This window comes from Phocoena phocoena, chromosome 16 (assembly GCF_963924675.1).
Source record: "Phocoena phocoena chromosome 16, mPhoPho1.1, whole genome shotgun sequence".
Taxonomy (NCBI): domain Eukaryota; kingdom Metazoa; phylum Chordata; class Mammalia; order Artiodactyla; family Phocoenidae; genus Phocoena; species Phocoena phocoena.
The window spans coordinates 82,705,423-82,721,460 of record NC_089234.1 but is presented as its reverse complement, the minus strand read 5'-3'; positions in this window follow the sequence as shown (position 1 = coordinate 82,721,460).

Genomic DNA, 16,038 nt, shown 5'->3' with positions numbered 1-16,038 from the left:
TGCAGTAGCCGGGAGGGCAAAGCGCCGCCTCAGTCCCAGCAGCAGATGCCTACCGCGCGCGTTCCCGGGCCCCGGGCCCCGGGCCCCGGCCCCCGCCCCGCTCGGTGTGGGCGGCGGCTTCGGCGCTGCGCGCGGGGACGCGGGCGACTCGGCTGGCCGGGTCCCCTGCCGCCGCAGGACGCATCCGGGAACGAGGCCGCCCCCCCAGCCCGCGACGTTCTGTGTTCTCTTCCCGACACCTGCGCCGGTCGCGCTCCCCAGAAACAACCCCAAGTCCGCACGTTGGCTCTTGCTTCCTTCTCTCTGTTCACAACACCTGTTACTCTGGCTTTAACCCCTTTTCAACGCTTTGGTACAACCCCTTTCTCGTCTACACCCCGAACGTGTTTGAAGCTATTGACTCAAACTGCCAAGCCACCCTCTCAGAGACTCGTTTGCACAGAAAACCTTGGCTGACTCAGTTGCGTTGTGCTAAGTGTACAACGTTGCTCTGGTTGTTAACAGTTTCCAACGTGGCCCCATGCAGATTCTTCCCCTTTATTAAAAGGAGCCTGGATACGTTAGTAACAAAAAAGATCTGAAAGAAAAGAAGTTCGGGGAAATCAAAACATTAGCAATTGACAAAAAAGGCCCGGGTCACGATGAGTTACCCGGTTCCGGCTTCTCTCCTGGATTTCCACAGACTTACGGCTGTTTTCCCTTCTGTCTCCTGTCTCTGCGTCCTGCCCCGCCCCCCATCGTAGCCCGGAGTTCCAGAGGTAGACGCTGGGCCCAAGCCTGTTCTGAGAACTTGAAGTTAGTTGTCCAGAAGTCATTAACATTAATTGTTAATGGCAGTTTTCTGGAGAGACACTTGTTTCCTCCTACTGTTGACACCCCCATGGTGGCCCTGACTTCTCCCCTCCCCAACTTTACCTTCTGTAGCTTGAAATCCCCCAGGAACCTTCTAACGTATCCCCCTTTTATTTAAACTGGTTTCCCATGGTTGCAAACAAAAGAACCTTAATAAATATATTAATAACGTGGGGGAAATGACGATGTGCAGTCAGAACACAATGTTTCAGTTAGCTTTGGTTGCATAATTAACCACCTGTTGTGGTTTAAAACAACTGCCGTGTATTATTTCTCACGATTCTATGAGTTAGCTGGGTAGTTCCTCTGCTGCTTTAGACTCACTTAAACAGTTGTGTTCAGTTGAAGGGAGAGTTGGGCTGGAAGGTTCAAGATGGCCTCACTCACACACCTGGCACGGAGGCTGGCTGTGGGCTGGGCTGTCTTGATCTCCTCCTTGCGGTCTCATCCTCCAAGAGGTTAGCCTGACTTCTTCACCTGGCCCTTTCTTCCAAGAGGTTAATAGCAGAAGTTGGAAGGCCTCTGAAGGTCATATACATCTCTTCTGCTGCATTCTAATGCTCAGATAAGTCACAAGGCTAGCCCAGATCCAGGGAGAGAGAAATTCCACCCCTCCACGGGAGTAGCAGCAGCAAACTTACATTGCAAAGGGGCGTGCACACTGGATGGAGGAATGTGCAGCTATATCTTAAAATCACAACCACACACGCACAAAGTATATAAGGTATGATACCATTTTTTGTATAACTGAAAAATAGGGTTAGGAATGATTTTTGTTTTGTTCTAATTTTTTAAAGTGTTATTATTAGTCAGGGCTCATCCACTTGGAAGTGACAAAAACCCGATTCAACTAGCTTAAACAGAAAGAATATTTATTGGCTCCAGCAGACCTAGACCCGGGGATCCATCGATGTCACCGGGACTCTACTTCTTTCTCTTAGTTTTTTGACCTCTGCTTTCCTGGGGGGTGAGGGTGGGAGGAGGGCTGGCCTCTTCTCCCACTGCAATGGACTTCCTGCACACAGCTGGAGAAAACGCCACTTGTACCCCAAGCTTATGTTGTCTTCGCTGAGGACCACCAGCAAAAGAGAACTTCTTGGTGTTCCAATTATAGACAGATTCTTCAGTCACATGCTTAGCTGTTGCGGGGGGTAGGAAGTGATGTGATTGGCCAGGCATGGGTCATGTGCCCATCCCTGTAAATGGGGATAGGGCGGGAGGCTGAACTTGACAGGAGAACCACAGGGAACAAGGAAGAAGTGGCTTCCCAGAGGAAGGAGCGGTAGGCAGACAAAACAACATATGCCCATCTATATATTCATCTTTGTGTTTGGAAGAATAACAGGATGAGAAAGATCTCATCTGACAGCATTTGTGAGGGGAAGTCTTCTGGGATCTATTTGACCATAAGTGAAGTATGGCTGTTAAGAAATGGAACACAATCATAAGCAATAACTACAAAGTCGTATTTCTATACCAGGGGAGGTAAACCTTTCCTCCAGAAAATCCTCTGTCCATACGGCACTGAAGGACTGCCCGTGTGGATGACGGTATCGATTTGTTCTGCAGGTAGAATCAGGACCAACGAGCAGAGAATACAAGACACAACTGTGGCCAATGTTGTGGACTTGCAACTGGTTTCTGAAGCAAGAGGGAAACTTTAGGACTGGCCTAAGGAGCTCACAGAAGAAACAGAGAGAGTAGAAAATGGGCAGGCACCAAAGGGACCTCAGAGGCCGGGCAGCAGGGTCCCCGCATGGAGAGGAGAGGACTTTGGTCGAAGGAGTCTTCAGTGAGAGGCAACCCTGGGCGGGCCCCTCCATGAGGGAGAGTCGAAGCCAATAGAAAGGAAGGTCAATGGCGGACTCCTGAAAGATCATAGAAAGATAATAGAGATTTGCTACCTAGACATACAGATTCCATATAAGAAGCCTGCTACTGACTAAGTCTGGCTGCACTGGGATGGCAGCCTCACAAAGTGGCGAACCCCGCAGGCTGTCCTCCTTCTGGGCTGCTGGGCTGAACTTCCTGCACTCCCTACTTCCAGAGCCCTGCCACCTGCCGCCCCTGGCACTGTCACTCCCTCCCCTCAGGGTGCCATCCCATCCTGTGTCAATCCATATCCTTCTGAGCCAAGAGAGGCGATCTTCCAAGAGCTTCCTTGACTTCACACTTCCTTCCTCCCAAGTTGTTCTTTCCATGTCATATGCTCGCCTCCTGCCTCTCCTGACCCCTCCCAGCCGGTGTTCCCTCCATCAGCCTCTGTCTTCCCATTCGTCTCTGGATGTCGCCTCTCTCTGTCTCTGTCTCTGTCTCCCTCCCTCCCTCCCTCCCTCCCTCCCTCCCCCTCCCTCGCCTTTTCCCTCTCCTTCTCTCTCCAAACACAGACAAGACTCAGGAGTCCCCTATCCCCTCTACCTTTTTTATAAACCTATCTCCCAGTGTGGAAGCTACAGATGCTATATTTCCGCCAGCCTCCCTTGCAGCTAGAGTAGTCCTGAGACCTAAACTCTGCTAATCAGATACTCCTGCCCCCAGGCTTAGAATCAGGGTCTGCTGGTACAGAGAAGCAAGGACCAGGAGGGTCTCTCTTTGGCTGAAATGCCAGTTTCAGAACTGAGTTCCTGGAGCAGCAGTGACCCCAGTGCTTGCAGAAATGCCAGTGCCCAGAGCCAATGGTGTCAGCAATGCAAGCCCCATTGGTCTCCACTGATGCTCTTCCTCTCAGAGCCCCAGACCTCTTCCAGAGATTCTGGAAGCCACCCAAGTGACTTTTAAATATGTGTCTTTACTGCTGAAATGAGCAGAGTTGATTTGTCTGAGAGCAATCGAGCACTTCGTTCGATACAGTGGTCTGTCCTGACTCCTTTCTCCTACGCGGGCCTCTTACTGTTGTGGCCTCTCCCGTTGCGGAGCACAGGCTCCGGACGCGCAGGCTCAGCGGCCATGGCTCACGGGCCCAGCCGCTCCGCGGCATGTGGGATCTTCCCGGACCGGGTCACGAACCCGTGTCCCCTGCATCGGCAGGCGGACTCTCAACCACTGCGCCACCAGGGAAGCCCCTCCTCTTTCTTAAAGTAAGGATTCCTCATTCTTTCCTCACCTCTCTCCGCCTGCCATCTCTGCACAAGGGACCACATAGCAGTGATTACTGCTCTCTACCGGGGCATCAATACCTCCATGGCCCCCACCCTGCAGACCGCCATCCAGCTCACTGGCCATTCTCCCCTGGTGCATAGCTTGCCAACAGCTCATGTTCGGTGTTCATGTTTACCATCTTGCTCTCGCCACCAGTCCCTTTGTCTCCTTTCCCCATTTCTGTTAACGGCATTTTCATTCTCCCAGTCACAGGGTCAAAATGTCAGGGTCATCCTTGAGCCTGGCTGCCCACATGCAATCACTGGCTAGGGCGATCATGTCCATCAGATGGTGTCTCACATGTCCATCCCCCCTCCCCTTATCACCTTGGTCGGGGATGGGGGCACACTCACAAGCATCAAGCCCCCTTTGAGGCCCTGCAGAGAGTGAGGACCTGATCCAAACAAGGGGTCTGCAGCCCGAGCGGGCCCGGCTAGTTACTGCACCCTCAGCCCCGCCCCCACGCACGACTGCTGGGGAAGCCCCCTTGACCCCAGAGGGGGCTGTCAGAGCCACAGCCTGGTCCAGACTGCTCAATGAGGGCAAAGAAAAATAATATTAAAACGAAACAATCCTCAACTGCAGCTCACTACTGTTTAAGTGCCCTCTCTCCCTTCTTGTCTACAGTGGATGTAGCCGGGGGCTATCATGTAGAAAAATACATATAAACAGTTCCTTTTATGTGGACGCGGTCTGGGCAAAGCCTTTGTGTCACTGGATTAGTGCTGGTGGTCATAACCTTTTATCTCAAGGCCATACCGGCCACAGGAAAAATCAAGAATATGCATTGAAAACAACGAAGTATTTAGCTTGAGTTCCTACCAAGAAGCCTGGGGGAAATACCCGCAACTTGGTAGCCTGGAGCCTTGTTCACTGGAAGAGGGTTCCCAAACAGCAAGCCCCAGCCTCAATGCAGAACACACTCTGTCTATGCAGCAGTGAGGGTGTCCAGACCCCTGCTTATCTCAGGGGCTTCTGGAGTCCTTCACTTCCTGATGCAACCTAATTTTTTTTTTTTTTTTTTTTTGCAGTACACGGGCCTCTCACTGTTGTGGCCTCTCCCGTTGTGGAGCACAAGCTCCGGACCCGCAGGCTCAGCGGCCATGGCTCACGGGCCCAGCCGCCCCGCGGCATGTGGAATCTTCCCGGACCGGGACACGAACCCGTGTCCCCTGCATCGGCAGGCGGACTCTCAACCACTGCGCCACCAGGGAATCCCTGGAGTCCTTCACTTCCTGAGAAGAGGCAAAGAGAGGCTCTGTGCTGGCACCCACTGACCACAGACCCTGACCTGGACCACCAGCTAAGCTCTTCCCTGAGAGGCTACTCAGCCCTGGGACGGGCTCTCAGGTGAAGACCCCGTCTCTGTCCGATCGGGCCACTCTAACAAAGTACCACAAGTTGGGCAGCTTATCATCGACAGACATTTATTTCTGACAGCGCTGACATCAAGGTGCCCGCCAGCATGGTCGAGTTCTGGGAAGAATCCGCTTTCTCTCTCTCACAGACTGGGCCCTCACATGGTGGGCAAAGGGGCCAGGGAGCTCTCTGGGGCTTTTTCTCTTAGAGCCGGAATCCCATTCATGAGGGCTCCCCAAAGGCCCCACCTCTTAATACCATCACCTTGGGCAGTAGGCTTCACATATGAATTTTAGGGAGACGTGGACATTCAGACCATAGCAACACTTGTCCTCTGCCCTTCCTCCCCCGCTGCCGCTTCTTATCTTCTAGGGCCTCTCCTGCACCGCCCCTCAGCTCTCCCCCACCCTCCCCCTCCCTCCCCCCCTCCACTTCCAGCAGTGCCTCTGTCTCCCTCCAGAAAACTCCCCTTCCCTGCTGTTCCCACTCTCGGTCCCATCTAACAGAGAAGCCAAGATATCCCCAATTACCTGACTCCTCGATAATAGGCCAGCAAATCCAGAAAAGCAGTGCGATTGCCATGGCAATTCGTCAGCACGGAATTCTACATGTGTGTCCGTCGGCAGCATCCGGCACGCCTGCCTTGAGGGTGTGCCCAGACTCGAATTCCGGCTGTCTTGCTCTGTGCGGTGGAGTGCTGAGCCCTGGGCTGCCTAGTTGTGTGCCTTTCTGAAGGCATTCTCAACCAAACTGCCCATACTCCATCAGCCCGGCACCATGCACATCAGGATACCCATCATTTTCTGAGGCTTCAGAATATTCGTGAGAGGATGACGTTCTTAGTCGAGCAGCACCGACTCCCTATGCTTCAGGTTTCCCCCCTAGAGAACAGCGCCAGGCTGGGGAGAAAGAAAATATCCTTCACGGAGGCTTGCTAATGAATACGCACTTTCTCCATTGCTCTAGGATTCCAAAGCCTTTTTTTTTTCCCCTTGCCTTCTAGCCAATTTACTAGAAAACAGTGTACTTCAAGAGTACTGCTCTGGCACCTCACAGAACTGCTTTTTCTGAATTGCAGGTACTGTCAGGGCATCAGCTTCCCTGAGGCACTGGACCGGAAACAGGCAGACGGAACTGTTAGATCCATGAAGGGAGGTGACCTGGTCCACGCGTCCCCTGTGACCCCCTGTGACAACTCATGGCACAAATTCTTCTCGGGCTTTTATTGACAAGCTGACTCGTTTTTTACATTTTGGACACTGGAAATCCTGGGGGGATTTTTTTGTTTGTTTGTTTTTGGTTTTTTTCTTTGCTTCAGCTGCTATAAAGTATAGAGCCAAATTTGTGTACCAATTTTGTACATTAACATACCACAGTTTTATTCTATTTTATATTATTTTCTTTTCCTCTGATTTCCTCTCTTATGGATTTGATCCTTTTGTATCATGTATATTTTGGAAGCTGACTTAAATGCTTTTTTAAAGGTTTGAAAATTGTTATTTATTTTCCAGAATTCATGTAAAATGTGAACTTTTTAATTCAATGAGACTTGCAGGAAATGTGTACTATAAAACTACACAGATCTCATATAGATATATAAGATACATAAGATATATTTAATACCTTAATTGGAAATCAATATCTAAATATACGTGAATACTGTATATGTATATGTGTATATCTATTCATTATGCCTACATATATAAACACATAGATACATATATATGTATGCATAAATGAATCACTTTGCTGTACACCTGAAACTAACACAACATTGTAAATCAACTATACTTCAAAAAATAAATATATATATGTGTGTGTGTGTGTGTGTATATATGTATGTATGAATCCTTTTTGAATTGGGGATGGGTATAACAAACCCCAAGTAGAAGGGTAAAAATTAAAATGAATAGTTTGTTTCTACTCTTTACATGATAGCTGCTATTATTTTAAGGTACTCCAGTGAAGCCAGGGCCAAGAGGGATAACAGAGACTTGCCATACACACAGTCATCCCCTCCACCCGTGTAGTAGTCAGCTAGCAGTAAATGTCATAGTGCAGCTTGATTGATGTAATCAGTATCCTTTGCCAATGCAGCATTTGGGATATTCAGCTTTGAAATATTGTTATTGGACCAGAGATGTGATCTGGAAATCTTTTAACCATGGGCATCTTTGAATGGAATGAGGACAGGCTGGTAACATCAGGGACCTCACTGTCCCAGGCCATGACATAGCTGCTAAATTCCAGTGGAATTCAATTCCAGGCTCGTTGCTGAAAGCTTTCTGTGTGCCCAGCGCTGCACTCAGGGGAGGAGACCTGAAAGACCCATGTCCTGCTGTGGCCCAGCTGTGCTGAGGGCAGGACATGTGAAGGACTCCGGTCTCAGCCTCCAGACTCAAAGTTCAGTGGTTCCCAACTTTCGGGGAGGTCCATACTCTCTTGGGAATATAATAAAAGCTGTAGGCTTTCTCCCCAGAAAAAAATAAAGGTACACACAAGACACTTGCCTGCCTGTCAGCCTCTCCCCGTGCTGGCTTATGGATCCCAAAACAAGAGCCCCTATCCTGTATTCAAGAGAAAAACAATATATGATTAGCTTTCTAATAGAACTGGCATCAAATGCCCACTATATATCAGACATTTTCCTTACATTGTCTCAGTTAATTCTCACAGCAACTCTTTGAAATAGAATCTACTATTACACCCATTTCACAGATGAGGAAACTGAGGACTAGACCTAGTAAATAACTTGACCAAGATTACACAGCCAGTAAGTAACAGAGATAGAACTGGAACTCAGGTATGGCTGGCTCCAGAGTTAACACTCATGTTGCTAGAAGGGATTGATTAAGACAAAAGGAATTCAACAGAGGAATAATCAGCCAGGCACTCTGAGACAGAGAGAAGAGAGGGTACAGACAACGAGGTGTGGGGGTAAGTATACGGGACACTGGGGCCAGGTTGCATGAGTTTGAATCTTGGCTCTGCCACTAACTCCGTGACCCTGGTCAAGTAATTTAACTTCTTTGTGCATCAGTGACCTTAGGTATAAAATAAGCTCAACAGCAAGTTCTTGTGTGGATTAGATAAAATTACCGTTTATGAAGCAGTGAGAACCGTGTCTGCATTTAATAAGCGATCGATAGATGGTAGGTCTCTTCATTAGAAAGCAGCACAGCGGGATGACCCCGGGCCTTGGGGATGAATCCAGGCCCATCACGCTGGGCCCCCAGTGAAGGGCTAAATGTATCTTGGACACACGTTCTTCCTGTATTTGTAAGTCACGCTGACAACTTTGGGGGGATGACACTGTATGAGTCTGCTCAGGCTGCCTTAACGAAATACCATAGATGGAGTGCTTAAACAATGGAAACTTACTTCTCACGGTTCTGGTGCTTATAAGTTCAAGATCAAGGTCTGGCATGATGAGATTCTGCTGAGAGCTCTCTTCCCGGCTTGTAGACGGTCGCCTTCTTGCTGTGTCCTTACGTGATGGAGAGAGAGCTCTGGTGTCTCTTCCTCTTCTTATAGGGACACCAGCCCTGCCAGATTAGGGCACCCTTATCACTTCCTCACAGGCCCTAACTCTAAACCCAGTCACACTGGGGTTGGAGCTTCAACGTACGCATCTGGGACTTTGACAGTTTTGGAGATCCCCTTGTGAAGTCCAAGTGGATCCAACTTTCAGAACGTCATTGCCCAAAAAGGTGCACCTCCTAGGCCAGGTAAGCCCAGGAACATATTTTCTTGGTGCCTGGAGTGAATCCCGAGTGGTAATAGAATTCACCTCTTTGACTCTCTGTTTCTCTGCACTCCACCCTTGTCCCACGATTTTTGGTTCTATTTCTGGTCCTTAGACTAGTTTGTTTCTGGTTCTGATTTGCACGTGGCCAATAATTTATTCCCCACTGGCAGCGATGATTAGGAATCTGGCTTTATGATCTAAGCATATAGGAAGATGATGAGAATCTTTCTCTGCCACACGAAATACAGTAAAGACTTGGGGTTAATAGTCTTTGTGAGGGTGGGGTGCTTAATAGTCTCACCTGTCTGTTTATGAACTCAAGTCAGTCACGTAAATAGTTCAGGCACACCATAAACGAGATCAGTCCTCTGAGGTATGGACTTGCTCTGCTCTAAACGACAGACTCTGGAAGTTGGATTACAGCAGAGAATGATGGTCTAAAGGATGTTGGTGCAAAGGACTCCACCAGAAACTTCTAATGATCGATAGCTCAAGGAATAAGTTTATGGCTATAGACTTCCAAGCTGATGCTGCTTAGACAACATTCAATATCAGAGATTAAGTCAGAATTTCCAGAACCCTTATTAGTGGTTCCCAGCCAGTAGAGATGTGGCATCTGCCAATGTCTGAAGACGTTTTTGGTTGTCACAAGGGGAGAGGGGTGCTAGTGGCATTTAGTGGGAGGAGGGCAGAGATGCTGCTAAACACCCTTCAGTGCACAGGACAATGCCCACAGAGTTAATCATCTGGCCCCAAACATCAGTAGTGCCAAGGTTGGGAAACCCTGCGCTAGTGGTATGTATCTTGCTTAGTTATTGATTAAAATTTTTTAACTTGTGTAAGGATTGGTGTTAACTTGTAAAAATGTAAATAATTGTTTATTGTGGTAAAGTATATGTAACCCAAAATTTACCATTTTAATTGTAGCGACATTAAGTGCATTCACATTGCTGTGAATCTCATCTCCAGAACTTTTTCATCTTCTCAAACTCCATACACATCAAACACTAACTCCTCTTCCCCTCCTCCCCCAGCCCCCGGCAACCACCATTCTGCTTTCTATCTCTATGACTTTTGACTATTCTGAGTCAAATTCCACCTCATATAAGTGGAACCACAGGGTATTTATCCTTCTGTGACTGACATATCAATTAGCATCATGTCTTGAAAGTTCACCAGTTTTGTAGCATGTATTAGAATTTCCTTCCTTTTTAAAGCTTAATTACATTCCACGTTTTGTAGACCACATTTTGTTCATCCATTCATCCGTCAACAGACATTTGTGTTGTTATCACCCGTTGGCTATTATGACTAATGCTGCTGTGAACATGGGTGTACAAATATCTGTCCAAGTCCCTGCTTTCAATTCTTTTGAGTGTATACCCAGAAGTGGAATCGCTGGGTCAGATAGTGATTCTGTGTTTTATACACCATTTTACAATCCCACCAGCGATGCACAAGGATTCCAGTTTCTCCACATCCTTACCAATACTCCGAATGAACGTGAAGTGACATCGCATAGTGGTTTTGATTTGTATTTCCCTAACAGTCATTAATGTAGACCGCAGAGCGTTTTTGCATGTGCGTATTGGCCTTCGTATACCTTATTTGCAGATATGTCTATTTAAGCATTTTGCCTATTTTTAAATCGGGTTGTTTTAATTGTTGTTGAGTTGCAGGAATTCTTTATATATTCTGGATATTAACCCCTTATCAGATATATGGTTTGCAAAAATTTTCTCCCAATCCGCGGGTTGTCTTTTCCCTCTGTTAATAGTGTACTTTGATGCACAAAATTTTAAACTCTGATGAAGTCCAATTTATCTATGTTTTCTTCTGTTGCTTGTGCTTTCAGTGGCATAGCCAGGACATTGTGGCCAAAGCTAATGTTATGAAGCTTTTCCGTTTTCTTCTAGGAGTTTTATAGTTTTAGCTCTTACAGTTAACTCTGATCCATTTTGAGTTGATTTTTTGTGTATGGTGTAAGGTAAGGGTACAACTTCATTCTTTTGCATGAGGGTATCCAGTTTTCTCAGCACCATTTGTCGAGAAATCTGTCTTTCCCTTATTGAACGTTCTTGGTACCCTTGTGCCAAGGTTTGTTTATGTGAAAGGGTTTATTTGGGGGCTGTCTATTCTATTCCACTGATATGTATGCCTTTATGCCAGTATCACACTTATTAAAACTACTGTAGCTTTGCAATAAGTTTTGAAATCCGGAACTGTGAGTCCTCCAACTTTGTTTTTCTCTGTCAGATTGCTTTGGCTGTTCAGGATTCCTTGAATTTTAAGATGAGTTTTTCTATTTCTGGAAAAATATCATTGGGATTTTGATAAGGATTGCATTGAATCTGTGAATCACTTTGGGTAGTATTGGCATCTTACAATATTAAGTCTTTTCAATCTGTGAACAAAGGACGTCTTCCCATTCATTTGTGTATTCTTTAATTTCTTTAAGCAATGTTTTATAATTTTCAGTGTACAAGTCCTTTGCCACCTTGATTAAGTTTATTCCTAAGAATTTTATTATTTCTGATGCTATTGTAAATAGAATTGTTTTCTTAATTTCCTTTCTGTATTGTCATTATTATTGTATAGAAACACTACAGATTTTTGTATGTTGATTTTATGTCCTGCAATTTTGCTGAATTCATTTATTAGTTCTGACAGGTTTTTGTGTGTAATCTTTAGGGTTTTCTACATATATGATCATGGCATCTGTGAACAGAGATAATTTTACTTCTTCCTTTCTAATTTAAATGTCATTTATTGATTGATTGATTTTGCTTAATTGTTCTGGCTAGAACTTCCAACACTATTCTGAAAAGAAATGACAAAAAATAGGCATCCTTTTCTTGTTCCTGACCTTAGTGAAAAAGTTTTCGGTCTTTCACCATTGAATATGATGTTAGCTGTAGGTTTTCATATATGGCCTTTATTATGTTGAGGAAGTTTCTTTCCATTACTAGTTTATTGAGTCTTTTTATCATAAAAGGGTGTTGAATTTTGTCAAAAGTCTTTTTCTGAATCAATTAAGATGATCACACGATTTGTTTCCTTCATTCTGTTAATATGTATTACATTAATTGATTTTCATATGTTGAGCCATCCTTGCATTCTGAGAATAAATCCCACAATCCCACTTGGTCACAGTGTATAATCCTTTTAACATGCTGCTAATTTTGGTTTGCTAGTATTTTGTTAGGGATTTTTACATAATATTCAAAAGTAAGTGTGTGTAGTTTTCTTTTCTTGTAATGTCTTTGTCTGGCTTTGGTCTCAGAGAAATTCTGGTTTCATAGAACAAGTTAGGAAGTGTTCCCTACTCTTCAATATTTCAGCACAGCTTGAGAAGGAGTGGTGTTAATCCCTCTTTAAATGTTTGGTAGAATTCACAAGAGAAGCAATCTGACCCAGGGCTTTTCTGTGTTGGAAGATTTTTGATTACTGATACAATCTCCTTACTAGTTAGAGGCCTATTTGTATGTCCTATTTCATCATAATTCAGTCTCGGTAGGTTGTGTGTTTCTAGGATTTTGTAAATTTCACCTAGGCTATTCAATTTGTTGACATACAATTGTTCCTACTACTCTCTTATAATCCTTTTTATTCCTATAAAATAAGTAGTAACGGCCGCACTTTCATTTCTGACTTTTGTAACTTGACTTTTCTTCTCTCCTCTTTTCTTCCTAATCGATTTAGCTAAAGATCTGTCAACTTTGGGCTTCCCTGGTGGCGCAGTTGTTAAGAATCTACCTGCCAGTGCAAGGGACATGGGTTCGAGACCTGGCCTGGGAAGACCCCACATGCCATGGAGCAAGTAAGCCCATGCACCACAATTAATGAGCCTGAGCTCTAGAGCCCACAAGCCACAACTACTGAGCCCACAAGCCACAACTACTGAGCCCACATGCCACAACTACTGAAGCCCGTGCGCCTAGAGCCCGTGCTCCACAACAAGAAAAGCCGCGACAATGAGAAGCTCGCCCACTGCAACAAAGAGTAGCCCCGGCTCACTGCAACTAAAAGAAAGCTCGTGCACAGCAGCGAAGACCCAACACAGCCAAAAATAAATATAAATAAATTTATAAGATTTGTCAATTTTGTTCATCTTTTTCAAGAACCAACTTTTGGTTTCACAGATTTTTTTCTATTGTTTTCTATTCTCTATCTTATCTCCACTCTAGTGTTTATTACTTCCTTCCTTTTGTTAGCTATGGGTTTAGTTCTTTCTTCTTTTTCTCAACTGTAAAGTTAGGTTGTTGAATTGAGATCTTCCTTTTTAAATGTGTTAACAGCTAGAGATTTCCCTCTTAGCATTGTGTTTACTGCCTCCCGTAAGTTTTGGCCTCCCATAATTATGTTTTGTTTTCATTTTCATTTCTTGCAAGATATTTTCTAATTTCACTTGTAACTTTTTCCTTGACCCATTGGTTGGTTGAGAGTATTGTTTAATTTCCATATATTTGTGAATTTTCCAGCTTTCATTTTGTTATTGACTTCTAGTTTTATTCCATTGTGATCAGAAAAGATATTTTGTATGTGGCTTAACAAAAATAGGTACAGGGCTTCCCTGGTGGCGCAGTGGTTGAGAGTCCGCCTGCCAATGCAGGGGATACAGGTTCGTGCCCCGGTCCGGGAAGATCCCACATGCCGTGGAGTGGCTGCTCCCGTGAGCCATGGCCACTGAGCCTGCGCGTCCGGAGCCTGTGCTCTGCAGTGGGAGAGGCCACAACAGCGAGAGGCCTGCGTACAGCAGAAAAAAAAAAAAAAAAAAGAAATAGGTACAAAATAATTTTGCTAATACCACTCACAAATTATTGTTATCCAAAGAATTTTGTCCTGTAGAGATGCAAATGATTTATACCTTACAGAAAAGAAGACTTCAAAAGTTATTATTCCACTATAGAACATTAACCAATTTGTATGGAATTTTGTAATCTTCTTCCAGCATTCTTTCTGTGCCTATAAATACTTCTGTATCTCCCATAGTCCCTTGAAACAGCTCTCTCAGTTCACTGGCTCCTTCAATCATGAGTTAAATAAGTCTTTGGCTTGTGTTTAATCTAATAAACAAACAAATAAATAACTCTAACAGAAAATTGGGATATAATTAGGTCAAATAAAAATGTTTCTCAGAGACAGGAGTAACTTGTTCATATTTGGAGAAGGGGAAAAATCGAGGAGAGAAAGGGGCTAAAAGTGGGATAAATGAGACCTCACGCACAGGCAGAGGTCTTAGCCTTGTGGAGCCAGGGTGTCGCCCATTTTCTGAGCCTGGAGAGAAGGAGAAAACAGGTATGTGAAAGGGAATCGAGTGACCGTGACAAATCAACTGTAGCTTTTGAGGCTGCTGACATTGTTCTGCATCTCATCATGCCTTCTTTTCAGAACCCTGGGAACTGGCAACCACGACCAAAATAACAGTACTGGTCAGAAGCCAGGTTGAGCCTTGAGCACTCTGTGGTCAAGGGGTGGTAACCCTTCCACAACTCCATCCATTTGTGCTGCTGGCGCATGTAACATGTCACATGCCATGACCTGCTGATAGAGAAGACGTGGCTGAGGTATGGCAAGGTAAAATATGTCAGCAGTTAACACAGGATTCTCCAAGCACAAGAGCAGACGTTCAAAGTGCATTTACTGTGGATGAAGCCGTTGACTGTTTTATCTCAAACAGAAAAAAAGATTAAAAAAAAAAAAAAGAGACTGGTGTTTGCAAGCTTATCTAAAAGAAAACATTTCTGCATATGTAGTGAGAATTTTAACATGGACCAATAGGAGGGCTGACCTTTGCCCTCACCCCCTGGTGGGTAATTTCTAAGCCTTTGGAATGCCCTACCAATGAGTGGGGCATTTGTTGACCTGGGGTTTTGGACTGCACTGGAGTGTTTAGCAATGTGTTGATGGTGGGGGGCTTTTGAGTCATACAGTATCAGCTCAACCTCCAGAAGGTTTAGAGACTGAGGCCAGCCACGCGGACAGTTGACCCTGGAGCTCCAATAAGGGCTCTGGACACCAAGGCCTGGGTGAACTTCCCTGGTTGGCAATATTCCCCGCGTACTGTCACACATAATTGCTGGGAGGAGTTAGCACCGTTCATGGCTCCATGGGGAGAGGAGACTGGAAGGCCTGAGTCCGGAGCCCTCCCTCCTGGACTCTGCCCATGTGCTTCTCCACTTATGGTTTTTAATCTACATCCTTTTGCTGTTATAAACTGTAACCATGAGTATATCAGCTTTCAATGAGTTCTGTGAATCTTTCTAGAGAATTACCAAACTCAAGTGTCCAAAGGGAAGGTTGTCTTGTGAACTGTGCTCCCTAACTTCTCACTACTAGAGATTAAACACATGGACACAGGTCATCAAGAAATCTTGATTAAAAAGCATAGATAGTAGAGGAAAAGTATCTGAGCCTTCTGATCAAGACTGCAAAGTTAAATTAGAATCCCTGTTGGTGGGGTTTGGGAGTGGTGGAGGTGGGATTAAATATGAAAAATATTCCCTCATGGGTCCTCTGAAATTCAGAGGCTGCCTAGATATTCCTTATACCACATCCCATTAGTCTTGAAAGCTGAGGGCACATTTACAAGGCCCTAGCAAAGGTAAGTGAGTGTCCCAAGATCATACCTTTACTGACAGAGCTGCAGAATCCACTCCTTCATTTGCCTCATTCACATGGAAGAAAATATATTACATTCTGTGAGAGCCACCTGCTATAAACCCCAAAGATGATTCCGAAGAATACTATTGTCTATGGTTCATGATAAAGATGTTTTGAAAAATAATTTCGATGTACAGGATGTTCAAATAGCAATAAAAGCACAGCACAAGATCCTGAGACCAATGGCCAACATCACCCTTCATCCCTCACCATGACTTTGAAATGCACTACCTAATACTCATCAGTTCTGTTGTGTGATGCCTCTCTCTGCAATGGAT